Source organism: Haemaphysalis longicornis, unplaced genomic scaffold (genome assembly GCF_048455015.1).
Source record: "Haemaphysalis longicornis isolate Haplotype H1 unplaced genomic scaffold, Haemaphysalis longicornis Haplotype H1 scaffold_4, whole genome shotgun sequence".
NCBI lineage: Eukaryota > Metazoa > Arthropoda > Arachnida > Ixodida > Ixodidae > Haemaphysalis > Haemaphysalis longicornis.
In genome coordinates, this window is record NW_027526361.1 from 210118282 (window position 1) to 210145639 (window position 27358).

Consider the following 27358-nt stretch of genomic DNA (forward strand, 5'->3'; position numbering starts at 1 on the left):
GTGACACCCTTCATGCCGATCCCACCTGTGGCCGTTCAGGGGTGATCAAAACATACCAGCGTATCCGCCTGCGCTATTATTGATGAGGCAAGTATAACTTTTTGCGCAAGTACATCCGATCATGTGCTACCTGCCAACGCCGCAAGTCACCACCGTCACGTTCTATTGGTCCGCTGCAGCCCCTTCCTTGCCCGGCGAAACCGTTTGACCGTGTAGGCATTGACCTGTACGGGCCTTTGCCCTACACAGCCGCCGGGAATCGATGGGTCATTGTTGCAGTCGACCATCTCACGCGCTACGCTGAAACCGCTGCACTGCCTACCGCCACAGCACGAGACGTCGCCTCCTTTCTATTACGTCGCTTCATATTGCGCAACGGAGCGCCTCGAGAACTCCTAAGTGACCGAGGACGCGTCTTCTTATCCGATGTTGTCACGAAGCTCCTCACTGAGTGCCGTATTATCCACCGCACCAAAACTGCGTACCACCCGCAGACTAATGGCCTCACTGAGCGTTTTAATCGAACTCTTGGTGACATGCTGTCCATGTACGTCTCCTCCGACCACGATGACTGGGACCTTGTGCTCCCCTATGTGACGTACGCATACAATACGGCCATACAGGCTACAACCGGCTTCTCCCCTTTCTACCTACTCTACGTGCACTCTCGACACCGTGCTTCCTTATATACATGTATATATATATATATATATATATGGTTAGTAGAGACAGAGACACACGAGAAGGGCAATAAAAATAAAAAAAAAGTTTGCTGACGTCCACTCCCTGAAACGTCAGTAAACTTTTATGTTTAATGTCCTTCTCGTGTGTCTCTGTCGCTAATAACCTTCTTTTTTCGCACTCTGTGTGAGTTTTTATTTCCTGATATATCTATTTATATATATAATCTCTCTATATATATATTTATATATAAATAAGAGTCACCACTAAAAACATAACAATATTTAATACGACGTTTCGGCTGGGAACCAGCCTTTTTCAAGTGAAGTACAAAGGTCGAATACAGGGTATATGTAGGCTCGCAGGGAGCGCTGTGAGCACGTGGACACATTATTTCATAAGTGTACAAGAAGGAAGTACAGCAAGAAACAAGTGGAAAGAAACGTACTGCACGACTGGACGCGCAAGTAATCCATTTCAATATACAACGCGGCGAAAAGCAAAAGCGAGGCACTTAGGAAGCGTGTTTCCTTCAGCCACCACCCACCCACGCACACCAATATTAAAAAAGTCAACAAATAAAGAAGGGGTACTGGGCATCTCACTCAAAAGGAGCGGAAACAACCTGCCGCATAAGGCGGAAGCGTAGAATCGACAATTAGTCATCCAGACACAGGGGAACGCAAAATGGCATAAGGCGGCGTAAAAGTTCAAGAATGCTGGCGGGAGGATTAGCGAGGGGGCCGCTTCCTCAAAGGAAAATGCCACCGCTTCCCGAGGAGACCAGATAATGGTCACAAATGGCTTAACCGCGGCCCGCGTCCCGGGCACAAGACGGACAATGACGACCCCTCGAAGGGCGCCGACGCCGACAGAAGTGTGCGCGAGCCACCCAAGAAGAGCGTGCGATGATTTTGAGAAATGACACACAAGGCAGAAAATAAACAAAGAAATAGCACACAGAAAAAAGCAGTTGAACGAGCCCCCGGCTCATTGAAGATTCAATCAGGAAGGCATCAGAACAGGAGTGTTCTAGCCTTATTAGTGGCAATAAAACCACCACTTCGAGGTCACAAACCAATCTGATTCTGATATATTCGGCATCTGGCCCAAACGTCAATGAAATTTGAGAAGACACCACAACATCTTGCCCCAGAGTGAAAGAATGAAGCACGTCATTCCAGACCCACCACGCGTGGTGTATCGCCGGGGAAGAAACATCAGAGACATTGCAACATCATCTCAATCAAGAGAAACTAGTTTCACAGGTTCCACACAACGTGGAAAACCCCGGTGCAAATTGTGTCTAATGATGACACCAACAACAAGCGCTCAGAGCAGGGAATCTGACTTTTCCATGCAGATCAGGGGCAACTTTATTTGTGACACTGCAAATATAGTTTACCTCCTAGAATGTGGTGATTGTGGTGCGCAATATATTGGACAGACTGAATGTTCTTTTAGAACTCGCATCAATAATCGCAGATCCGATGCAAAAACAAAACCTTATCTCCCCCTTTCAAAACATATCAACTCTTTGAAACACCCGTTCGACCAATTTAAGGCCACAGTGCTCCAATCAGGATTTAAAACCCATTTCGACAGGGAAGCCAGCGAATCTTATCTGATCCACAAATATAACACTCACACAAGAGGTATCAATGAGTCTCAGGGAAGGCTGTCGTGCATTCAAACCTAGACCTTGTAGCGGCACGCATCGCACGTTACCACTTCTCAACCGTTGGATGATTCATCGTTGTCAGGAGGATACTTTTCCGTATGCTTTAATGCTTCTCCTGCACGAAATCTTGCTGTATCCCTTCATTACACTTTCCAAGAACTATTCGTTCTAGTGTTGTGAATAACTTATTTTCTCCGTATGCTTCATTGCTCTATTGCCCGAAATGTCACTTTGTAAGCTATTTTTGTTCACTGCTATGGTTCCCCATGTTCTACGATTTGAGAAGTGTATTCTTTGTATTCTTTCGTTTGTCGGTTTGTTTAAAGAATGCTGTGTGCGAATTTATACTCCCATTGATGATAAGCTACAAAGTTTTTTTTTAAGATCACTGGAGCCTTGTTCTCGTACGTGCGTCACATCTTTATTTTACATTTTTAATAATGTTCAAACCCTTGTTACTTGCAAAAATATCAAATGTAAGCTAACAATTTGTTGTATCTATCAATTTTATGACATGAGCCGGGGGCTCGTTCAACTGCTTTTTTCTGTGTGCTGTTTCTTTGTTTATTTCCTGCCTTGTGTGTCATTTCTCAAAATCCTCGCACAACCTGCGCTCGTCTTGGATGGCTCACGCACACCTGTCGGCGTCGGCGCCCTTCGAGGGGTCTTAATTGTCCGCCTTGTGCCAGGGACAAGGGCCGCGGATAAGCCATTTGTGGCCATTATCTGGTCTCCTCGGGAAGCGGCGGCATTTTCCTTTAGGGACGCGGCCCCCTCGCTAATCCTCCCACCTGCATTCTTGAGCTTCAACGTCGACTTCTGCCATTTTGCGTTCCCCAGTGTCTGGATGACTAATTGCTGATTCTACGCTTCCGCCTTATGCGGTAGGTTGTTTCCGCTCTTTTGGAGGGAGATGCCCAGTACCCCTTCCTTATTTGTTTACTTTTCTTAATATTGCTGTGCGTGGGTGGGCAGAGGCTGAAGGAAACACGCTTCCTAAGTGCCTCGCTTTTGGTTTTCGCCGCATTGTATATTGAGATGGATTACCTGCGCGCCCAGCCGTGCAGCACGTTTCTTTCCACTTGTTTCTAGCTGTACTTCCTTCTTGTACACTTTTGAAATAATGTGTCCACGTGCTCACAGCGCTACCTGCGAGCCTACATATACCCTGTATTCGACCTTTGTACTTCACCTGAAAAAGGCTGGTTCCCAGCCGAAACGTCGTATTAAATATTGTTATGTTTTTCGTGGTGACTCTAATTTATTATACTATTCAGCTGCCAAGCCCTGCCCTGTTATATATATATAAAAATATATATATATATATATATATATATATATATATATATATATATATATATATATATATATATATATATATATATTTATATATATATATATGTGTGTATATATATAGGACAAAATAAGAATCGGCAGTCAAGAAGACCTCGGAAAGCAAAGGGGAGGATGTAGTAGCTCAAGATAAAGAATTTCGAAAATAGGAAAGTGGAGAAAAAATTCCCGCCAGTTGGGATGCGAACCCACCATCTGAAAACCACTACGCTACCGGCGGGGCTACTTTAGCCTCCAATTTCTGGGGTATTTATGATCAGGTCTTTTGTGTTTCCTGCGCTTGGGGGTGGTAGCCAGCGCCACTCGGACTACTCGGTGTGAAGGGTACCTTCTTTTTATCCCCCGGGCCGTGACTCGAGCGTCTACGACATGTCGAGAGTGGTCGACCAGCGTTGAACCCTCTTAAGCTCCCTATGGCACCAAGACTGCCAGAACAGAGGCCCTCGCTATGCATGTAGCTAATCAGAATAAGATATGAGGGGCTGGTTGAAAATAAGACAGAAATAAGAATTGACAGTCAAGAAGACATCGGAAAGCAAAAGGGAGGATGTAGTAGCTCAAGATAAAGAATTTGGAAAATAAGAAAGTGGAGAAAAAATGCCCGCCAGGTGGGATCCGAACCCACGACCTCCAGAATACTGGTCTGGTGCGATAACCACTACGCTACCAGCGGGGCTACTTTTGCCTGAAATTTCTGGGGTATTTATGTTCAGGTCTTTTGTGTTTCCTGCGCTTGGGGGTGGTAGGCAGCGCCACTCAGACTACTCGGTGTGAAGGGGACCTTCTTTTTATTCCCCGGGCCGTGACTCGAGCGTCTACGACATGTCGAGAGTGGTCGACCAGCGTTGAACCCTCTTAAGCTCCCTATGGCACCAAGACTGCCAGAACAGAGGCCCTCGCTATGCATGTAGCGAATCCGAATGCGAAATGAGGGGCTAGTTTAAAATAAGAGAGAAATAAGGATTGGCCGTCAAGAAGACCTCGGAAAGCAAAGTCGAGGATGTCGTAGCACAAGATGAAGAATTTGGAAAATAAGAAAGCTGAGAAAAAAGGCCCGCCAGGTGGGATCCGAACCCACGACCTCAAGAATACCGGTCTGGTGCGATAGCCACCACGCTACCAGCGGGGCTCTTTTAGCCTCCAATTTCTGGGGTATTTATGTTCAGGTCTTTTGGGTTCAGGCTTGGGGGTGGTAGCCAGCGCCACTCGGACTACTCGGTGTGAAGGGGACCTTCTTTTTATCCCCCGGGCCGTGACTCGAGCGTCTACGACATGTCGAGAGTGGTCGACCAGCGTTGAACCCTCTTAAGCTCCCTATGGCACCAAGACTGCCAGTACAGAGGCTCTCGCTATGCATGTAGCGAATCCGAATGCGAAATGAGGGGCTAGTTTAAAATAAGAGAGAAATAAGGATTGCCGTCAAGAAGACCTCGGAAAGCAAAGGGGAGAATGTCGTAGCTCAAGACGAAGAATTTGGAAAATAAGAAAGCTGAGAAAAAATGCCTGCCAGGTGGGATCCGAACCCACGACCTCCAGAATACCGGTCTGGTGCGATAACCACTACGCTACCAGCGGGGCTACTTTAGCCTCCAATTTCTGGGGTATTTATGTTCAGGTCTTTTGTGTTTCCTGCGCTTGGGGGTGGTAGCCAGCGCCACTCGGACTACTCGGTGTGAAGAGGACCTTCTTTTTATCCCCCGGGCCGTGACTCGAGCGTCTACGACATGTCGAGAGTGGTCGACCAGCGTTGAACCCTCTTAAGCTCCCTATGGCACCAAGACTGCCAGTACAGAGGCTCTCGCTATGCATGTAGCGAATCCGAATGCGAAATGAGGGGCTAGTTTAAAATAAGAGAGAAATAAGGATTGCCGTCAAGAAGACCTCGGAAAGCAAAGGGGAGGATGTCGTAGCTCAAGACGAAGAATTTGGAAAATAAGAAAGCTGAGAAAAAATGCCCGCCAGGTGGGATCCGAACCCACGACCTCCAGAATACCGGTCTTATGCGATAACCACTACGCTACCAGCGGGGCTACTTTAGCCTCCAATTTCTGGGGTATTTATGTTCAGGTCTTTTGTGTTTCCTGCGCTTGGGGGTGGTAGCCAGCGCCACTCGGACTACTCGGTGTGAAGGGGACCTTCGTTTTATCCCCCGGGCCGTGACTCGAGCGTCTACGACATGTCGAGAGTGGTCGACCAGCGTTGAACCCTCTTAAGCTCCCTATAGCACCAAGACTGCCAGAACAGAGGCCCTCGCTATGCATGTAGCGAATCCGAATGCGAAATGAGGGGCTAGTTTAAAATAAGAGAGAAATAAGGATTGGCCGTAAAGAAGACCTCGGAAAGCAAAGGGGAGGATGTAGTAGCTCACGATAAAGAATTTGGACAATATGAGAGTGGAGAAAAAATGCCCACCAGGTGGGATCCAAACCCACGACATCCAGAATACCGGTCTGTTGCGATAACCACTACGCTACTGGCATGGTTACTTTAGCCTCCACTTTCTGAGGTATTTATGTTCAGGTGTTTTTGTTTCCTGCGCTTGTGGGTGGTAGCCAGCGCCACTCGGACTACTCGGTGTGAAGGGGACCGTCTTTTTATCCCCCGGGCCGTGACTCGAGCGTCTACAACATGTCGAGAGTGGTCGACCAGCGTTGAACCCTCTTAAGCTCCCTATGGCACCAAGACTGCCAGAACAGAGGCCCTCATTATGCATATAGCGAATCAGAATAGGAAATGGGGGGCTAGTTGAAAATAAGACAGAAATAAGAATTGGCCGTCAAGAAGACGTCGGAAAGCAAAGAGGAGGATGTAGTAGCTCAAGACGAAGAATTTGGAAAATAAGAAAGCTGAGAAAAAATGCCCACCAGGTGGGATCCGAACCCACGACCTCCAGAATACCGGTCTGGTGCAATAACCACCAACGCTACCAGCAGGGTTACTTTAGCCTACAACTTCTGGGGTATATATGTTCAGGTCTTTTGTGTTTCCTGCGCTTGGGGGTGGTAGCCAGCGCCACTCTGACTACTCGGTGTGAAGGGGACCTTCTTTTTATCCCCCGGGCCGTGACTCGAGCGTCTACGACATGTCGAGAGTGGTCGACCAGCGTTGAACCCTGTTAAGCTCCCTATGGCACCAAGACTGCCAGAACAGAGGCCCTCGCTATGCATGTAGCGAATCCGAATGCGAAATGAGGGGCTAGTTTAAAATAAGAGAGAAATAAGGATTGCCGTCAAGAAGACATCGGAAAGCAAAGGGGAGGATGTCGTAGCTCAAGACGAAGAATTTGGAAAATAAGAAAGCTGAGAAAAAATGCCCGCCAGGTGGGATCCGAACCCACGACCTCCAGAATACCGGTCTGGTGCGATAACCACTACGCTACCAGCGGGGCTACTTTAGCCTCCAATTTCTGGGGTATTTATGTTCAGGTCTTTTGTGTTTCCTGCGCTTGGGGGTGGTAGCCAGAGCCACTCGGACTACTCGGTGTGAAGGGGACCTTCTTTTTATCCCCCGGGCCGTGACTCGAGCGTCTACGACATGTCGAGAGTGGTCGACCAGCGTTGAACCCTCTTAAGCTCCCTATAGCACCAAGACTGCCAGAACAGAGGCCCTCGCTATGCATGTAGCGAATCCGAATGCGAAATGAGGGGCTAGTTTAAAATAAGAGAGAAATAAGGATCGGCCGTAAAGAAGACCTCGGAAAGCAAAGTCGAGGATGTCGTAGCTCAAGATAAAAAATTTGGAAAATAAGAAAGTGGAGAAAAAATGCCCGCCAGGTGGGATCTTAACCCCCGACATCCAGAATACCGGTCTGGTGCAATAACCACTACGCTACCGGCATGGTTACTTTAGCCTCCACTTTCTGAGGTATTTATGTTGAGGTGTTTTTGTTTCCTGCGCTTGGGGGTGGTAGCCCGCGCCACTCGGACTACTCGGTGTGAAGGGGACCTTCTTTTTAACCGCCGGGCCGTGACTCGAGCGTCTACGACATGTCGAGAGTGGCCAACCAGCGTTGAACCCTCTTAAGCTCCCTATGGCACCAAGACTGCCAGAACAGAGGCCCTCGCTATGCATGTAGCGAATCCAAATGGGAAATGAGGGGCTCGTTGAAAATAAGACAGAAATAGGAATTGGCAATCAAGAAGACCTCGGAAAGCAAAGGGGAGGATGTAGTAGCTCAAGATAAAGAATTTGGAAAATATGAGAGTGGAGAAAAAATGCCCACCAGGTGGGATCCAAACCCACGACATCCAGAATACCGGTCTGTTGCGATAACCACTACGCTACTGGCATGGTTACTTTAGCCTCCACTTTCTGAGGTATTTATGTTCAGGTGTTTTTGTTTCCTGCGCTTGGGGGTGGTAGCCAGAGCCACTCGGACTACTCGGTGTGAAGGGGACCGTCTTTTTATCCCCCGGGCCGTGACTCGAGCGTCTACAACATGTCGAGAGTGGTCGACCAGCGTTGAACCCTCTTAAGCTCCCTATGGCACCAAGACTGCCAGAACAGAGGCCCTCGCTATGCATGAAGCGAATCCGAATGGGAAATGAGGGGCTCGTTGAAAATAAGACAGAAATAGGAATTGGCAATCAAGACGACCTAGGAAAGCAAAGGGGAGGATGTAGTAGCTGAAGATAAAGAATTTGGAAAATAGGAAAGTGGAGAAAAAATGCCCGCCAGGTGGTATCCAAACCCACGACATCCAGAATACCGGTCTGTTGCGATAACCACTACGCTACTGGCATGGTTACTTTAGCCTCCACTTTCTGCGGTATTTATGTTCAGGTGTTTTTGTTTCCTGCGCTTGGGGGTGGTAGCCAGTGCGACTCGGACTACTCGGTGTGAAGGGGACCTTCTTTTTATCCCCCGGGCCGTGACTCGAGAGTGTACAACATGTCGAGAGTGGTCGAGCAGCGTTGAACCCTCTTAAGCTCCCTATGGCACCAAGACTGCCAGAACAGAGGCCCTCGCTATGCATGTAGCAAATCCGAATGCGAAATGAGGGGCTAGTTGAAAATAAGAGAGAAATAAGGATTGGCCGTGAAGAAGACCTCGAAAAGCAAAGGGGAGGATGTCGTAGCTCAAGACGAAGAATTTGGAAAATAAGAAAGCTGAGAAAAAATGCCCGCCAGGTGGGATCCGAACCTACTACCTCCAGAATACCGGTCTGGTGCGATAACCACTACGCTACCAGCGGGGCTACTTTAGCCTCCAATTTCTGGGGTATTTATGTTCAGGTCTTTTGTGTTTCCTGCGCTTGGGGGTGGTAGCCAGCGCCACTCGGACTACTCGGTGTGAAGGGGACCTTCTTTTTATCCCCCGGGCCGTGACTCGAGAGTGTACAACATGTCGAGAGTGGTCGAGCAGCGTTGAACCCTCTTAAGCTCCCTATGGCACCAAGACTGCCAGAACAGAGGCCCTCGCTATGCATGTAGCGAATCCGAATGGGAAATGAGGGGCTCGTTGAAAATAACACAGAAATAGGAATTGGCAATCAAGAAGACCTCGGAAAGCAAAGGGGAGGATGTAGTAGCTCAAGATAAAGAATTTGGAAAATAGGAGAGTGGAGAAAAAATGCCCGCCAGGTGGGATCCAAACCCACGACATCCAGAATACCGGTCTGTTGCGATAACCACTACGCTACTGGCATGGTTACTTTAGCCTCCACTTTCTGAGGTATTTATGTTCAGGTGTTTTTGTTTCCTGTGCTTGGGGGGGGGGGGGGGGGGGGTAGCCAGCGCCACTCGGACTACTCGGTGTGAAGGGGACCTTCTTTTTATCCCCCGGGCCGTGACTCGAGCGTCTACGACATGTCGAGAGTGGTCGACCATCGTTGAACCCTCTTAAGCTCCCTATGGCACCAAGACTGCCAGAACAGAGGCCCTCGCTATGCATGTAGCGAATCAGAATAGGAAATGAGGGGCTCGTTGAAAATAAGAGAGAAATAAGAATTGGCGGTCAAGAAGACCTCGGAAAGCAAAGTCGAGTATGTCGTAGCTCAAGACGAACAATTTGGAAAATAAGAAAGCTGAGAAAAAATGCCCGCCAGGTGGGATCCGAACCCACTACCTCCAGAATACCGGTCTGGTGCTATAGCCACTACGCTACCAGCGGGGCTCTTTTAGCCTCCAATTTCTGGGGTATTTATGTTCAGGTCTTTCGGGTTTCCTGCGCTTGGGGGTGGTGGCCAGTGCCACTCGGACTACTCGGTGTGAAGGGGACCTTCTTTTTATCCCCCGGGCCGTGACTCGAGCGTCTACGACATGTCGAGAGTGGTCGACCAGCGTTGAACCCTCTTAAGCTCCCTATAGCACCAAGACTGCCAGAACAGAGGCCCTCGCTATGCATGTAGCGAATCCGAATGCGAAATGAGGGGCGAGTTTAAAATAAGAGAGAAATAAGGATTGGCCGTAAAGAAGACCTCGGAAAGCAAAGTCGAGGATGTCGTAGCTCAAGATAAAGAATTTGGAAAATAAGAAAGTGGAGAAAAAATGCCCGCCAGGTGGGATCTTAACCGCCGACATCCAGAATACCGGTCTGTTGCGATAACCACTACGCTACTGGCATGGTTACTTTAGCCTCCACTTTCTGCGGTATTTAAGTTCAGGTGTTTTTTTTTCCTGCGCTTGGGGGTGGTAGCCAGTGCAACTCGGACTACTCGGTGTGAAGGGGACCTTCTTTTTATCCCCCGGGCCGTGACTCGAGAGTGTACAACATGTCGAGAGTGGTCGAGCAGCGTTGAACCCTCTTAGGCTCCCTATGGCACCAAGACTGCCAGAACAGAGGCCCTCGCTATGCATGTAGCGAATCCGAATGGGAAATGAGGGGCTTGTTGAAAATAACACAGAAATAGGAATTGGCAATCAAGAAGACCTCGGAAAGCAAAGTCGAGGATGTCGTAGCTCAAGATAAAGAATTTGGAAAATAAGAAAGTGGAGAAAAAATGCCCGCCAGGTGGGATCTTAACCGCCGACATCCAGAATACCGGTCTGTTGCGATAACCACTACGCTACTGGCATGGTTACTTTAGCCTCCACTTTCTGCGGTATTTAAGTTCAGGTGTTTTTTTTTTCCTGCGCTTGGGGGTGGTAGCCAGTGCCACTCGGACTACTCGGTGTGAAGGGGACCTTCTTTTTATCCCCCGGGCCGTGACTCGAGAGTGTACAACATGTCGAGAGTGGTCGAGCAGCGTTGAACCCTCTTAAGCTCCCTATGGCACCAAGACTGCCAGAACAGAGGCCCTCGCTATGCATGTAGCGAATCCGAATGGGAAATGAGGGGCTCGTTGAAAATAACACAGAAATAGGAATTGGCAATCAAGAAGACCTCGGAAAGCAAAGGGGAGGATGTAGTAGCTCAAGATAAAGAATTTGGAAAATAGGAGAGTGGAGAAAAAATGCCCGCCAGGTGGGATCCAAACCCACGACATCCAGAATACCGGTCTGTTGCGATAACCACTACGCTACCGGCATGGTTACTTTAGCCTCCACTTTCTGAGGTATTTATGTTCAGGTGTTTTTGTTTCCTGCGCTTGGGGGTGGTAGCCAGCGCCACTCGGACTACTCGGGGTGAAGGTGACCTTCTTTTTAACCCTCGGGCCGCGACTCGAGCGTCTACGACATGTCGAGAGTGGCCAACCAGCGTTGAACCCTCTTAAGCTTCCTAGGGCACCAGACTGCCAGAACAGAGGCCCTCGCTTTGCATGTAGCGAGTCCGAAAAGGAAATTAGGGGCTCGTTGAAAATAAGACAGAAATAAGAATTGGCAATTAAGAAGACCTCGGAAAGCAAAGGGGAGGATGTAGTAGCTCAAGATAAACAATTTGGAGAAATAACAAAGTGGAGAAAAAAATGGCCGCCAGGAGAGATCCGAACCCACGACCTCCAGAATACCGGTCTGGTGCGATAGCCACTACGCTACAGGCGGGGCTCTTTTAGCCTCCAATTTCTGGGGTATTTATGTTCAGGTCTTTCGGGTTTCTTGCGCTTGGGGGTAGTGGCCTGCGCCATTCGGACAACTTGGTGTGAAGGGGACCTTCTTTTTATCTCCCGGGCCGTGACTCGAGCGTCTACGACATGTCGAGAGTGGTCGACCAGCGTTGAACCCTCTTAACCTCCCTATGGCACCAAGACTGCAAGAACCGAGGCTCTCGCTATGCATGTAGCGAATCAGATTAGGAAATGAGGGGCTCGTTGAAAATAAGACAGAAAAAGGAATTGGCGGTCAAGAAGACCTCGGAAAGCAAAGGGGAGGATGTAGTAGCTCATGATAAAGAATTAGGAAAATAAGAAAGTGGAGAAAAAATGCCCGCCAGGTGGGATTTGAACCCACGACCTCCAGAATACAGGTCTGGTGCGATAACCACTACGCTACCGGCATGGTTACTTTAGCCTCCACTTCCTGAGGTATTTATGTTCAGGTGTTTTTGTTTCCTGCGCTTGGGGGTGGTAGCCAGCGCCACTCGGACTACTCGGGGTGAAGGTGACCTTCTTTTTAACCGCCGGGGCGTGACTCGAGCGTCTACGACATGTCGAGAGTGGCCAACCAGCGTTGAACCCTCTTAAGCTTCCTAGGGCACCAGACTGCCAGAACAGAGGCCCTCGCTTTGCATGTAGCGAGTCCGAAAAGGAAATGAGGGGCTCGTTGAAAATAAGACAGAAATAAGAATTGGCAATTAAGAAGACCTCGGAAAGCAAAGGGGAGGATGTAGTAGCTCAAGATAAACAATTTGGAGAAATAAGAAAGTGGAGAAAAAAATGGCCGCCAGGAGAGATCCGAACCCACGACCTCTAGAATACCAGTCTGGTGCTATAACCACTACGCTACCGACGGGGCTACATTAGCCTCTACTTTATGCGGTATTTATGTTCAGGTGTGTTCGTTTTCTGCGCTTGGGGGTGGTAGCCAGCGCCACTCGGACTACTCGGGGTGAAGGGGACCTTCTTTTTACCCCCGGGCTGTGACTGGAGGGTCTACGACATGTAGAGAGTTATCGACCAGCGTTGAACCCTCTTAAGCTCCCTATGGCACCAAGACTGCCAGAACAGAGGCCCTCGCTATGCATGTAGCGAATCAGAATAAGAAATCGGGGGCTAGTTGAAAATAAGACAGAAATAAGAATTCGCCGTCAAGAAGACGTCGGAAAGCAAAGGGGAGGATGTAGTAGCTCAAGACGAAGAATTTGGAAAATAAGAAAGCTGAGAAAAAATGCCCACCAGGTGGGATCCGAACCCATGACCTCCAGAATACTGGTCTGGTGCGATAACCACTACGCTACCAGCGGGGCTACTTTAGCCTCCATTTTCTGGGGTATTTATGTTCATGTCTTTTGTGTTTCCTGCGCTTGGGGGTGGTAGCCAGCGCCACTCGGACTACTCGGTTTGAAGGGGACCTTCTTTTTATCCCCCGGGCATTGACTGGAGCGTCTACGACATGTCGAGAGTGGTCGACCAGCGTTGAACCCTCTTAGGCTCCCTATGGCACCAAGACTGCCAGAACAGAGGCCCTCGCTGTGCATGTAGCGAATCAGAATAGGAAATGGGGGGCTCGTTGAAAATAAGACAGAAATAGGAATTGGCAATCAAGAAGACCTCGGAAAGCAAAGGGGAGGATGTAGTAGCTGAAGATAAAGAATTTGGAAAATAGGAAAGTGGAGAAAAAATGCCAGCCAGGTGGGATCCAAACCCACGACATCCAGAATACCGGTCTGTTGCGATAACCACTACGCTACTGGCATGGTTACTTTAGCCTCCACTTTCTGCGGTATTTATGTTCAGGTGTTTTTTTTCTTGCGCTTGCGGGGTTGTAGCCAGTGCCACTCGGACTACTCGGTGTGAAGGGGACCTTCTTTTTATCCCCCGGCCCGTGACTCGAGAGTGTACAACATGCCGAGAGTGGTCGAGCAGCGTTGAACCCTCTTAAGCTCCCTATGGCACCAAGACTGCAAGAACAGAGGCTCTCGCTATGCATGTAGCGAATCAGAATAGGAAATGAGGGGCTCGTTGAAAATAAGACAGAAATTAGAATTGGCGGTCAAGAAGACCTCGGAAAGCAAAGGGGAGGATGTAGTAGCTCAAGATAAAGAATTTTGAAAATAAGAAAGTGGAGAAAAAATGCCCGCCAGGTGGGATTTGAACCCACGACCTCCAGAATACCGGTCTGGTGCGATAACCACTACGCTACCGGCATGGTTACTTTAGCCTCCACTTTCTGAGGTATTTATGTTCAGGTGTTTTTGTTTCCTGCGCTTGGGGGTGGTAGCCAGCGCCACTCGGACTACTCGGGGTGAAGGTGACCTTCTTTTTAACCCTCGGGCCGTGACTCGAGCGTCTACGACATGTCGAGAGTGGCCAACCAGCGTTGAACCCTCTTAAGCTTCCTAGGGCACCAGACTGCCAGAACAGAGGCACTCGCTTTGCATGTAGCGAGTCCGAAAAGGAAATGAGGGGCTCGTTGAAAATAAGACAGAAATAAGAATTGGCAATAAAGAAGACCTCGGAAAGCAAAGGGGAGGATGTAGTAGCTCAAGATAAACAATTTGGAGAAATAAGAAAGTGGAGAAAAAAATGGCCGCCAGGAGAGATCCGAACCCACGACCTCCAGAATACCATTTTGGTGCGTTAACCATTACGCTACCGGTGGGGCTACTTTCGCCTCGACTTTCTGGGGTATTTATGTTCAGGTGTGTTGTTTTCCTGCACTTGGGGGTGGCAGCAAGCCCCAATTGGACTACTATGGGTGAAGGGGACCTTCTTTTTAACCCCCGGGCTGTGAATCGAGCGTCTACGACATGTCGAGAGTGGTCGACCAGCGTTGAACCCACTTAAGCTCCTTATAGCACCAAGACTGCCAAAACAGAGGCCATCGGAATGAATGTAGCGAATCAGAATCGGACATGAGGATCTCGTTGAGAATAAGACAGAAAAAAGAATTGGCAGTCAAGAAGACCTTGGAAAGCAAAGGGGAGGATGTAGAAGCTGATGATAAAGAATTTGAAAAAAAATGAAGGCTGAGAAAAAATGCCCGCCAGATGGGATCCGAACCCACGACCTCTAGAATACCAGTCTGGTGCTATAAACACTACGCTACCGACGGGGCTACATTAGCCTCTACTTTATGCGGTATTTAGGTTCAGGTGTGTTCGTTTCCTGCGCTTGGGGGTGGTAGCCAGCGCCACTCGGACTACTCGGGGTGAAGGGGACCTTCTTTTTACCCCCGGGCTGTGACTCGAGGGTCTACGACATGTCGAGAGTTATCGACCAGCGTTGAACTCTCTTAAGCTCCCTATGGCACCAAGACTGCCAGAACAGAGGCCCTCGCTATGCATGTAGCGAATCAGAATAGGAAATCGGGGGCTAGTTGAAAATAAGACAGAAATAAGAATTGGCCGTCAAGAAGACGTCGGAAAGCAAAGGGGAGGATGTAGTAGCTCAAGACGAAGAATTTGGAAAATAAGAAAGCTGAGAAAAAATGCCCGCCAGGTGGAATCCGAACCCACGACCTCCAGAATACCGGTCTGGTGCGATAACCACTACGCTACCAGCGGGGCTACTTTAGCCTCCAATTTCTGATGTATTTATGTTCAGGTCTTTTGTGTTTCCTGCGCTTGGGGGTGGTAGCCAGCGCCACTCGGACTACTCGGTCTGAAGGGGACCTTCTTTTTATCCCCCGGGCCGTGACTCGAGCGTCTACAACATGTCGAGAGTGGTCGACCAGCGTTGAACCCTCTTAAGCTCCCTATGGCACCAAGACTGCCAGAACAGAGGCCCTCGCTATGCATGTAGCGAATCCGAATGCGAAATGAGGGGCTAGTTTAAAATAAGAGAGAAATAAGGATTGGCCGTGAAGAAGACCTCGGAAAGCAAAGGGGAGGATGTAGTAGCTGAAGATAAAGAATTTGGAAAATAGGAAAGTGGAGAAAAAATGCCCCCCAGGTGGGATCCAAACCCACGACATCCAGAATACCGGTCTGTTGCGATAACCACTACGCTACTGGCATGGTTACTTTAGCCTCCACTTTCTGCGGTATTTATGTTCACGTGTTTTTGTTTCTTGCGCTTGGCGGTGGTAGCCAGTGCCACTCGGACTAAAGGTGTGAAGGGGACCTTCTTTTTATCCCCCGGGCCGTGACTCCAGAGTGTACAACATGTCGAGAGTGGTCGAGCAGCGTTGAACCCTCTTAAGCTCCCTATGGCATCAAGACTGCCAGAACAGAGGCCCTCGCTATGCATGTAGCGAATCCGAATGGGAAATGAGGGGCTCGTTGAAAATAACACAGAAATAGGAATTGGCAATCAAGAAGACCTCGGAAAGCAAAGGGGAGGATGTAGTAGCTCAAGATAAAGAATTTGGAAAATAGAACAGTGGAGAAAAAATGCCCGCCAGGTGGGATCCAAACCCCCGACATCCAGAATACCGGTCTGTTGCGATAACCACTACGCTACTGGCATGGTTACTTTAGCCTCCACTTTCTGAGGTATTTATGTTCAGGTGTTTTTGTTTCCTGCGCTTGGGGGGGGGGGGGTAGCCAGCGCTACTCGGACTACTCGGTGTGAAGGGGACCTTCTTTTTATCCCCCGGGCCGTGACTCGAGCGTCTACGACATGTCGAGAGTGGTCGACCAGCGTTGAACCCTCTTAAGCTCCCTATGGCACCAAGACTGCCAGAACAGAGGCCCTCGCTATGCATGTAGCGAATCCGAATGCGAAATGAGGGGCTAGTTTAAAATAAGAGAGAAATAAGGATTGGCCGTGAAGAAGACCTCGGAAAGCAAAGGGGAGGATGTAGTAGCTGAAGATAAAGAATTTGGAAAACAGGAAAGTGGAGAAAAAATGCCCGCCAGGTGGGATCCAAACCCACGACATCCAGAATACCGGTCTGTTGCGATAACCACTACGCTACTGGCATGGTTACTTTAGCCTCCACTTTCTGCGGTATTTATGTTCAGGTGTTTTTGTTTCCTGCGCTTGGCGGTGGTAGCCAGTGCCACTCGGACTACTCGGTGTGAAGGGGACCTTCTTTTTATCCCCCGGGCCGTGACTCCAGAGTGTACAACATGTCGAGAGGGGTCGAGCAGCGTTGAACCCTCTTAAGCTCCCTATGGCATCAAGACTGCCAGAACAGAGGCCCTCGCTATGCATGTAGCGAATCCGAATGGGAAATGAGGGGCTCGTTGAAAATAACACAGAAATAGGAATTGGCAATCAAGAAGACCTCGGAAAGCAAAGGGGGGGATGTAGTAGCTCAAGATAAAGAATTTGGAAAATAGGAGAGTGGAGAAAAAATGCCCGCCAGGTGGGATCCAAACCCACGACATCCAGAATACCGGTCTGTTGCGATAACCACTACGCTACTGGCATGGTTACTTTAGCCTCCACTTTCTGAGGTATTTATGTTCAGGTGTTTTTGTTTCCTGTGCTTGGGGGGGGGGGGGGGTAGCCAGCGCCACTCGGACTACTCGGTGTGAAGGGGACCTTCTTTTTATCCCCCGGGCCTAGACTCGAGCGTCTACGACATGTCGAGAGTGGTCGACCAGCGTTGAACCCTCTTAAGCTCCCTATGGCACCAAGACTGCCAGAACAGAGGCCCTCGCTATGCATGTAGCGAATCAGAATAGGAAATGAGGGGCTCGTTGAAAATAAGAGAGAAATAAGAATTGGCGGTCAAGAAGACCTCGGAAAGCAAAGTCGAGGATGTTGTAGCTCAAGACGAAGAATTTGGAAAATAAGAAAGCTGAGAAAAAATGCCCGCCAGGTGGGATCCGAACCCACGACCTCCAGAATACCGGTCTGGTGCGATGGCCACTACGCTACAGGCGGGGCTCTTTTAGCCTCCAATTTCTGGGGTATTTATGTTCAGGTCTTTCGGGTTTCCTGCGCTTGGGGGTAGTGGCCTGCGCCATTCGGACAACTCGGTGTGAAGGGGACCTTCTTTTTATCCCCCGGGCCGTGACTCGAGCGTCTACGACATGTCGAGAGTGGTCGACCAGCGTTGAACCCTCTTAAGCTCCCTATGGCACCAAGACTGCAAGAACAGAGGCTCTCGCTATGCATGTAGCGAATCAGAATAGGAAATGAGGGGCTCGTTGAAAATAAGACAGAAATTAGAATTGGCGGTCAAGAAGACCTCGGAAAGCAAAGGGGAGGATGTAGTAGCTCAAGATAAAGAATTTGGAAAATAAGAAAGTGGAGAAAAAATGCCCGCCAGGTGGGATTTGAACCCACGACCTCCAGAATACCGGTCTGGTGCGATAACCACTACGCTACCGGCATGGTTACTTTAGCCTCCACTTTTTGAGGTATTTATGTTCAGGTGTTTTTGTTTCCTGCGCTTGGGGGTGGTAGCCAGCGCCACTCGGACTACTCGGGTTGAAGGTGACCTTCTTTTTAACCGCCGGGCCGTGACTCGAGCGTCTACGACATGTCGAGAGTGGCCAACCAGCGTTGAACCCTCTTAAGCTTCCTAGGGCACCAGACTGCCAGAACAGAGGGCCTCGCTTTGCATGTAGCGAGTCCGAAAAGGAAATGAGGGGCTCGTTGAAAATAAGACAGAAATAGGAATTGGCAATCAAGAAGACCTCGGAAAGCAAAGGGGAGGATGTAGTAGCTCAAGATAAAGAATTTGGAAAATAGAAGAGTGGAGAAAAAATGCCCGCCAGGTGGGATCCAAACCCACGACATCCAGAATACCGTTCTGTTGCGATAACCACTACGCTACTGGCATGGTTACTTTAGCCTCCACTTTCTGAGGTATTTATGTTCAGGTGTTTTTGTTTCCTGCGCTTGGGGGGGGGTAGCCAGCGCTACTCGGACTACTCGGTGTGAAGGGGACCTTCTTTTTATCCCCCGGGCCGTGACTCGAGCGTCTACGACATGTCGAGAGTGGTCGACCAGCGTTGAACCCTCTTAAGCTCCCTATGGCACCAAGACTGCCAGAACAGAGGCCCTCGCTATGCATGTAGCGAATCAGAATAGGAAATGAGGGGCTCGTTGAAAATAAGACAGAAATAAGAATTTGCGGTCAAGAAGACATCGGAAAGCAAAGTCGAGGATGTCGTAGCTCAAGACGAAGAATTTGGAAAATAAGAAAGCTGAGAAAAAATGCCCGCCAGGTGGGATCCGAACCCACGACCTCCAGAATACCGGTCTGGTGCGATAGCCACTACGCTACAGGCGGGGCTCTTTTAGCCTCCAATTTCTGGGGTATTTATGTTCAGGTCTTTCGGGTTTCCTGCGCTTGGGGGTAGTGGCCTGCGCCATTCGGACAACTCGGTGTGAAGGGGACCTTCTTTCTATCCCCCGGGCCGTGACTCGAGCGTCTACGACATGTCGAGAGTGGTCGACCAGCGTTGAACCCTCTTAAGCTTCCTAGGGCACCAGACTGCCAGAACAGAGGCCCTCGCTTTGCATGTAGCGAGTCCGAAAAGGAAATGATGGCCTCGTCTAAAATAAGACAGAAATAAGAATTGGCAATTAAGAAGACCTCGGAAAGCAAAGGGGAGGATGTAGTAGCTCAAGATAAACAATTTGGAGAAATAAGAAAGTGGAGAAAAAAATGGCCGCCAGGAGAGATCCGAACCCACGACCTCCAGAATACCAGTCTGGTGCATTAACCATTACGCTAACGGTGGGGCTACTTTCGCCTCTACTTTCTGGGGTATTTATGTTCAGGTGTGTTGTTTTCCTGCACTTGGGGGTGGCAGCAAGCCCCACTTGGACTACTCGGGGTGAAGGGGACCTTCTTTTTAACCCCCGGGCTGTGAATCGAGCGTCTACGACATGTCGAGAGTGGTCGACCAGCGTTGAACCCACTTAAGCTCCTTATGGCACCAAGACTGCCAAAACAGAGGCCATCGCAATGAATGTAGCGAATCAGAATCGGACATGAGGATCTCGTTGAGAATAAGACACAAAAAAGAATTGGCAGTTAAGAAGACCTTGGAAAGCAAAGGGGAGAATGTAGAAGCTGATGATAAAGAATTTGAAAAAAAATGAAGGCTGAGAAAAAATGCCCGCCAGATGGGATCCGAACCCACGACCTCTAGAATACCAGTCTGGTGCTATAACCACTACGCTACCGACGGGGCTACATTAGCCTCTACTTTATGCGGTATTTAGGTTCAGGTGTGTTCGTTTCCTGCGCTTGGGGGTGGTAGCCAGCGCCACTCGGACTACTCGGGGTGAAGGGGACCTTCTTTTTACCCCCGGGCTGTGACTCGAGGGTCTACGACATGTCGAGAGTTATCGACCAGCGTTGAACCCTCTTAAGCTCCCTATGGCACCAAGACTGCCAGAACAGAGGCCCTCGCTATGCATGTAGCGAATCAGAATAGGAAATCGGGGGCTAGTTGAAAATAAGACAGAAATAACAATTGGCCGTCAAGAAGACGTCGGAAAGCAAAGAGGAGGATGTAGTAGCTCAAGACGAAGAATTTGGAAAATAAGAAAGCTGAGAAAAAATGCCCGCCAGGTGGGATCCGAACCCACGACCTCCAGAATACCGGTCTGGTGCGATAACCACTACGCTACCAGCGGGGCTACTTTAGCCTCCAATTTCTGAGGTATTTATGTTCAGGTCTTTTGTGTTTCCTGCGCTTGGGGGTGGTAGCCAGCGCCACTCGGACTACTCGGTGTGAAGGGGACCTTCTTTTTATCCCCCGGGCCGTGACTCGAGCGTCTACAACATGTCGAGAGTGGTCGACCAGCGTTGAACCCTCTTAAGCTCCCTATGGCACCAAGACAGGCCCTCGCTATGCATGTAGCGAATCCGAATGGGAAATGAGGGGCTCGTTGAAAATAAGACAGAAATAGGAATTGGCAATCAAGAAGACCTCGGAAAGCAAAGGGGAGGATGTAGTAGCTGAAGATAAAGAATTTGGAAAATAGGAAAGTGGAGAAAAAATGCCCGCCAGGTGAGATCTAAACCCACGACATCCAGAATACTGGTCTGTTGCGATAACCACTACGCTACTGGCATGGTTACTTTAGCCTCCACTTTCTGCGGTATTTATGTTCAGGTGTTTTTGTTTCCTGCGCTTGGGGGTGGTAGCCAGTGCCACTCGGACTACTCGGTGTGAAGGGGACCTTCTTTTTATCCCCCGGGCCGTGACTCGAGCGTCTACGACATGTCGAGAGTGGTCGAGCAGCGTTGAACCCTCTTAAGCTCCCTATGGCACCAAGACTGCCAGAACAGAGGCCCTGGCTATGCATGTGGCGAATCAGAATAGGAAATGAGGGGCTCGTTGAAAATAAGACAGAAATAAGAATTGGCGGTCAAGAAGACCTCGGAAAGCAAAGTCGAGGATGTCGTAGCTCAAGACGAAGAATTTGGAAAATAAGAAAGCTGAGAAAAAATGCCCGCCAGGTGGGATCCGATCCCACGACCTCCAGAATACCGGTCTGGTGCGATAGCCACTACGCTACAGGCGGGGCTCTTTTAGCCTCCAATTTCTGGGGTATTTATGTTCAGGTCTTTCGGGTTTCTTGCGCTTGGGGGTAGTGGCCTGCGCCATTCGGTCAACTTGGTGTGAAGGGGACCTTCTTTTTATCTCCCGGGCTGTGACTCGAGCGTCTACGACATGTCGAGAGTGGTCGACCAGCGTTGAACCCTCTTAAGCTCCCTATGGCACCAAGACTGCAAGAACAGAGGCTCTCGCTATGCATGTAGCGAATCAGATTAGGAAATGAGGGGCTCGTTGAAAATAAGACAGAAATAGGAATTGGCGGTCAAGAAGACCTCGGAAAGCAAAGGGGAGGATGTAGTAGCTCATGATAAAGAATTTGGAAAATAAGAAAGTGGAGAAAAAATGCCCGCCAGGTGGGATTTGAACCCACGACCTCCAGAATACCGGTCTGGTGCGATAACCACTACGCTAACGGCATGGTTACTTTAGCCTCCACTTCCTGAGGTATTTATCTTCAGGTGTTTTTGTTTCCTGCGCTTGGGGGTGGTAGCCAGCGCCACTCGGACTACTCGGGGTGAAGGGGACCTTCTTTTTACCCCCGGGCTGTGACTCGAGGGTCTACGACATGTCGAGAGTTATCGACCAGCGTTGAACCCTCTTAAGCTCCCTATGGCACCAAGACTGCCAGAACAGAGGCCCTCGCTATGCATGTAGCGAATGAGAATAAGAAATCGGGGGCTAGTTGAAAATAAGACAGAAATAAGAATTCGCCGTCAAGAAGACGTCGGAAAGCAAAGGGGAGGATGTAGTAGCTCAAGACGAAGAATTTGGAAAATAAGAAAGCTGAGAAAAAATGCCCGCCAGGTGGGATCCGAACCCATGACCTCCAGAATACTGGTCTGGTGCGATAACCACTACGCTACCAGCGGGGCTACTTTAGCTTCCATTTTCTGGGGTATTTATGTTCATGTCTTTTGTGTTTCCTGTGCTTGGGGGTGGTAGCCAGCGCCACTCGGACTACTCGGTGTGAAGGGGACCTTCTTTTTATCCCCCGGGCCGTGACTGGAGCGTCTACGACATGTCGAGAGTGGTCGACCAGCGTTGAACCCTCTTAGGCTCCCTATGGCACCAAGACTGCCAGAACAGAGGCCCTCGCTGTGCATGTAGCGAATCAGAATAGGAAATGGGGGGCTCGTTGAAAATAAGACAGAAATAGGAATTGGCAATCAAGAAGACCTCGGAAAGCAAAGGGGAGGATGTAGTAGCTGAAGATAAAGAATTTGGAAAATAGGAAAGTGGAGAAAAAATGCCCGCCAGGTGGGATCCAAACCCACGACATCCAGAATACCGGTCTGTTGCGATAACCACTACGCTACTGGCATGGTTACTTTAGCCTCCACTTTCTGCGGTATTTATGTTCAGGTGTTTTTTTTCTTGCGCTTGCGGGGTTGTAGCCAGTGCCACTCGGACTACTCGGTGTGAAGGGGACCTTCTTTTTATCCCCCGGCCCGTGACTCGAGAGTGTACAACATGCCGAGAGTGGTCGAGCAGCGTTGAACCCTCTTAAGCTCCCTATGGCACCAAGACTGCCAGAACAGAGGCCCTCGCTATGCATGTAGCGAATCCGAATGGGAAATGAGGGGCTCGTTGAAAATAATACAGAAATAGGAATTGGCAATCAAGAAGACCTCGTAAAGCAAAGGGGAGGATATAGTAGCTCAAGATAAAGAATTTGGAAAATAGAAGAGTGGAGAAAAAATGCCCGCCAGGTGGGATCCAAACCCATGACATCCAGAATACCGGTCTGTTGCGATAACCACTACGCTACTGGCATGGTTACTTTAGCCTCCACTTTCTGAGGTATTTATGTTCAGGTGTTTTTGTTTCCTGCGCTTGGGGGGGGGGGTAGCCAGCGCCACTCGGACTACTCGGTGTGAAGGGGACCTTCTTTTTATCCCCCGGGCCGTGACTCGAGCGTCTACGACATGTCGAGAGTGGTCGACCAGCGTTGAACCCTCTTAGGCTCCCTATGGCACCAAGACTGCCAGAACAGAGGCCCTCGCTATGCATGTAGCGAATCCGAATGCGAAATGAGGGGCTAGTTTAAAATAAGAGAGAAATAAGGATTGGCCGTGAAGAAGACCTCGGAAAGCAAAGGGGAGGATGTCGTAGCTCAAGACGAAGAATTTGGAAAATAAGAAAGCTGAGAAAAAATGCCCGCCAGGTGGGATCAGAACCCACGACCTCCAGAATACCGGTCTGTTGCGATAACCACTACGCTACCAGCGGGGCTACTTTAGCCTCCAATTTCTGGGGTATTTATGTTCAGGTCTTTTGTGTTTCCTGCGCTTGGGGGTGGTAGCCAGCGCCACTCGGACTACTCGGTGTGAAGGGGACCTTCTTTTTATCCCCCGGGCCGTGACTGGAGAGTGTACAACAGGTCGAGAGTGGTCGAGCAGCGTTGAACCCTCTTAAGCTCCCTATGGCACCAAGACTGCCAGAACAGAGGCCCTCGCTATGCATGTAGCGAATCCGAATGGGAAATGAGGGGCTCGTTGAAAATAACACAGAAATAGGAATTGGCAATCAAGAAGACCTCGGAAAGCAAAGGGGAGGATGTAGTAGCTCAAGATAAAGAATTTGGAAAATAGGAAAGTGGAGAAAAAATGCCCGCCAGGCGGGATCCAAACCCACGACATCCAGAATACCGGTCTGTTGCGATAACCACTACGCTACTGGCGGGGCTCTTTTAGCCTCCAATTTCTGGGGTATTTATGTTCAGGTCTTTCGGGTTTCCTGCGCTTGGGGGTAGTGGCCTGCGCCATTTGGACAACTCGGTGGGAAGGGGACCTTCTTTTTATCCTCCGGGCCGTGACTCGAGCGTCTACGACATGTCGAGAGTAGTCGACCAGCGTTGAACACTCTTAAGCTCCCTATGGCACCAAGACTGCCAGAACAGAGGCCCTCGCTATGCAAGTAGCGAATCAGAATAGGAAATGAGGGGCTCGTTGAAATGAAGACAGAAATAAGAATTGGCGGTCAAGAAGACCTCGGAAAGCAAAGGGGAGGATGTAGTAGCTCAAGATAAAGAATTTGGAAAATAAGAAAGTGGAGAAAAAATGCCCGCCAGGTGGGATTTGAACCCACGACCTCCAGAATACCGGTCTGTTGCGATAACCACTACGCTACTGGCATGGTTACTTTAGCCTCCACTTTCTGTGGTATTTATGTTCAGGTGTTTTTGTTTCCTGCGCTTGGGGGTGGTAGCCAGCGCCACTCGGACTACTCGGGGTGAAGGTGACCTTCTTTTTAACCGCCGGGCCGTGACTCGAGCGTCTACGACATATCGAGAGTGGCCAACCAGCGTTGAACCCTCTTAAGCTTCCTAGGGCACCAGACTGCCAGAACAGAGGCCCTCGCTTTGCATGTAGCGAGTCCGAAAAGGAAATGAGGGGCTCGTTGAAAATAAGACAGAAATAAGAATTGGCAATTAAGAAGACCTCGGAAAGCAAAGGGGAGGATGTAGTAGCTCAAGATAAACAATTTGGAGAAATAAGAAAGTGGAGAAAAAATGGCCGCCAGGAGAGATCCGAACCCACGACCTCCAGAATACCAGTCTGGTGCGTTAACCATTACGCTACCGGTGGGGCTACTTTCGCCTCTACTTTCTGGGGTATTTATGTTCAGGTTTGTTGTTTTCCTGCACTTGGGAGTGGCAGCAAGTCCCACTTGGACTACTCTGGGTGAAGGGGACCTCCTTTTTAACCCCCGGGCTGTGAATCGAGCGTCTACGACATGTCGAGAGTGGTCGACCAGCGTTGAACCCACTTAGGCTCCTTATGGCACCAAGACTGCCAAAACAGAGGCCATCTCAATGAACGTAGCGAATCAGAATAGGACATGAGGATCTCGTTGAGAATAAGACAGAAAAAAGAATTGGCAGTCAAGAAGACCTCGGAAAGCAAAGGGGAGGATGTAGAAGCCGATGATAAAGAATTTGAAAAAAAATGAAGGCTGAGAAAAAATGCCCGCCAGATGGGATCCGAACCCACGACCTCTAGAATACCAGTGTGGTGCTATAACCACTACGCTACCGACGGGGCTACATAAGCCTCTACTTTATGCGGTATTTATGTTGAGGTGTGTTCGTTTCCTGCGCTTGGGGGCGGTAGCCAGCGCCACTCGGACTACTCGGGGTGAAGGGGACCTTCTTTTTACCCCCGGGCTGTAACTCGAGGGTCTACGACATGTCGAGAGTTATCGACCAGCGTTGAACCCTCTTAAGCTCCCTATGGTACCAAGACTGCCAGAACAGGGGCCCTCGCTATGCATGTAGCGAATCAGAATAGGAAATCGGGGGCTAGTTGAAAATAAGACAGAAATAAGAATTGGCCGTCAAGAAGACGTCGGAAAGCAAAGGGGAGGATGTAGTAGCTCAAGACGAAGAATTTGGAAAATAAGAAAGCTGAGAAAAAATGCCCGACAGGTGGGATCCGAACCCACGACCTCCAGAATACTGGTCTGGTGCGAAAACCACTACGCTACCAGCGGGGCTACTTTATCCTCCACTTTCTGGGGTATTTATGTTCAGGTGTTTTTATTTCCTGCGCTTGGGGTGGTAGCCAGCGCCACTCGGACTACTCGGGGTGAAGGGGACCTCCTTTTTAACCCCCGGGCCGTGACTCGAGCGTCTACGACATGTCGAGAGTGGTTGACCAGCATTGAACCCTCTTAAGCTCCCTATGGCACCAAGGCTGCCAGAACAGACGCCCTCGCTATGCATGTAGCGAATCAGAATAGGAAATGAGGGGCTAGCTGAAAATAAGACAGAAATAAGAATTGGCAGTCAAAAAGACCTCGGAAAGCCAAGGGGAAGAATTAGTAGCTCAAGACGAAGAATTTGGAAAATAAGAAAGTGGAGAAAAAATGCTCGCTAGGTGGGATGCGAAACCACAACCTCCAGAATACCGGTCTGGTGCGATAACCACTACGCTACCGGCGGGGCTACTTTCGCCTCCACTTTCTGGGGTATTTATGTTCAGGTGTTCTTGTTTCCTGCGCTTGGGGCTGTTAGCCAGCGCCTCTCGAACTACTCGGGTTGAAGGGGACCTTCTTTTTAACCCCCGGGCCGTGGCTCGAGCGTCTACGACATCTCGAGAGTGGTCGACCAGCGTTGAACCCTCTTAAGCTCCCTATGGCACCAAGACTCCCAGAACAGAGGTCCTCGTTATGCATGAGGGAAATCAGAATAGGAAATAAGGGGCTAGTTGAAAATAAGACAGAAATAAGAATTGGCAGTCAAGAATACCTCGGAAAGCAAAGGGGAGGATGTAGTAGCTGAAATAAAGAATTTGGAAAATAAGAAAGCTGAGAAAAAATGCCCGCCAGGTGGGATACGAACCCACGACCCCCAGAATACCGGTCTGGTGCGATAACCGCTACGCTACCGGCATGGTTACTTTAGCCTCCACTTTCTGAGGTATTTATGTTCAGGTGTTTTTGTTTCCTGCGCTTGGGGGTGGTAGCCAGCGCCGCTCCGACTACTCGGGGTGAAGGGGACCTTCTTTTTTACCGCCGAGCCGTGACTCGAGCGTCTACGACATGTCGAGAGTGGTCAACCAGAGTTGAACCCTCTTAAGCTCCCTATGGCACCAAGACTGCCAGAACTGAGGCCCTCGCTATGCATGTAGCGAATCCAATTTGGAAATGAGGGGCTCGTTTAAAATAAGACAGAAAAAAGAATTGGCATTTAAGAATACCTCGGAAAGCAAAAGGGAGGATGTAGTAGCTCAAGAGAAAGAATTTGGAAAATAAGAAAGTGGAGAAAAAATTGGCCGCCAGGAGAGATCCGAACCTACGACCTCCAGAATACCAGTCTGGTGCGATAACCACTACGCTACCTGCGGGGCTACTTTAGCCCCCACTTTCTGAGGTATTTATGTTCAGGTGTTTTTGTTTCCTCCGCTTGGGGGTGGTAGCCAGCGCCACTAGGACTACTCGGGGTGAAGGGGACCTCCTTTTTAACCCGTGGGCCGTGACTCGAGCGTCTACGACATGTCGAGAGTGGTCGACCAGCGTTGAACCCTCTAAAGCTCCCTATGGCACCAAGACTGCCAGAACAGGGGCCCTCGCTATGCATGTAGCGAAGCAGAATAGGAAATGAGGGGCTCGTTGAAAATAAGACAGAAATAAGAATTGGCAATCAAGAAGACCTCGGAAAGCAAAGGGGAGGATGTAGTAGCTCAA

General features: G+C 49.5%; 4 non-coding genes across 4 annotated transcripts; all 4 read right to left on the reverse strand.

The window, feature by feature from the left end:
• Positions 1-4315: 4315 nt before the first annotated feature.
• Trnat-agu (transfer RNA threonine (anticodon AGU)) lies at positions 4316-4388 on the reverse strand. Its single transcript has one exon. It is a non-coding gene; the product is annotated as a tRNA-Thr (tRNA).
• Positions 4389-12921: 8533 nt separating this feature from the next.
• On the reverse strand, positions 12922-12994 carry Trnat-agu (transfer RNA threonine (anticodon AGU)). The gene has a single exon. It is a non-coding gene; the product is annotated as a tRNA-Thr (tRNA).
• Positions 12995-21968: 8974 nt separating this feature from the next.
• On the reverse strand, positions 21969-22041 carry Trnat-agu (transfer RNA threonine (anticodon AGU)). Its single transcript has one exon. It is a non-coding gene; the product is annotated as a tRNA-Thr (tRNA).
• Positions 22042-25590: 3549 nt separating this feature from the next.
• Positions 25591-25663, reverse strand: Trnat-agu (transfer RNA threonine (anticodon AGU)). The gene has a single exon. It is a non-coding gene; the product is annotated as a tRNA-Thr (tRNA).
• Between the last annotated feature and the right edge of the window lie 1695 nt (positions 25664-27358).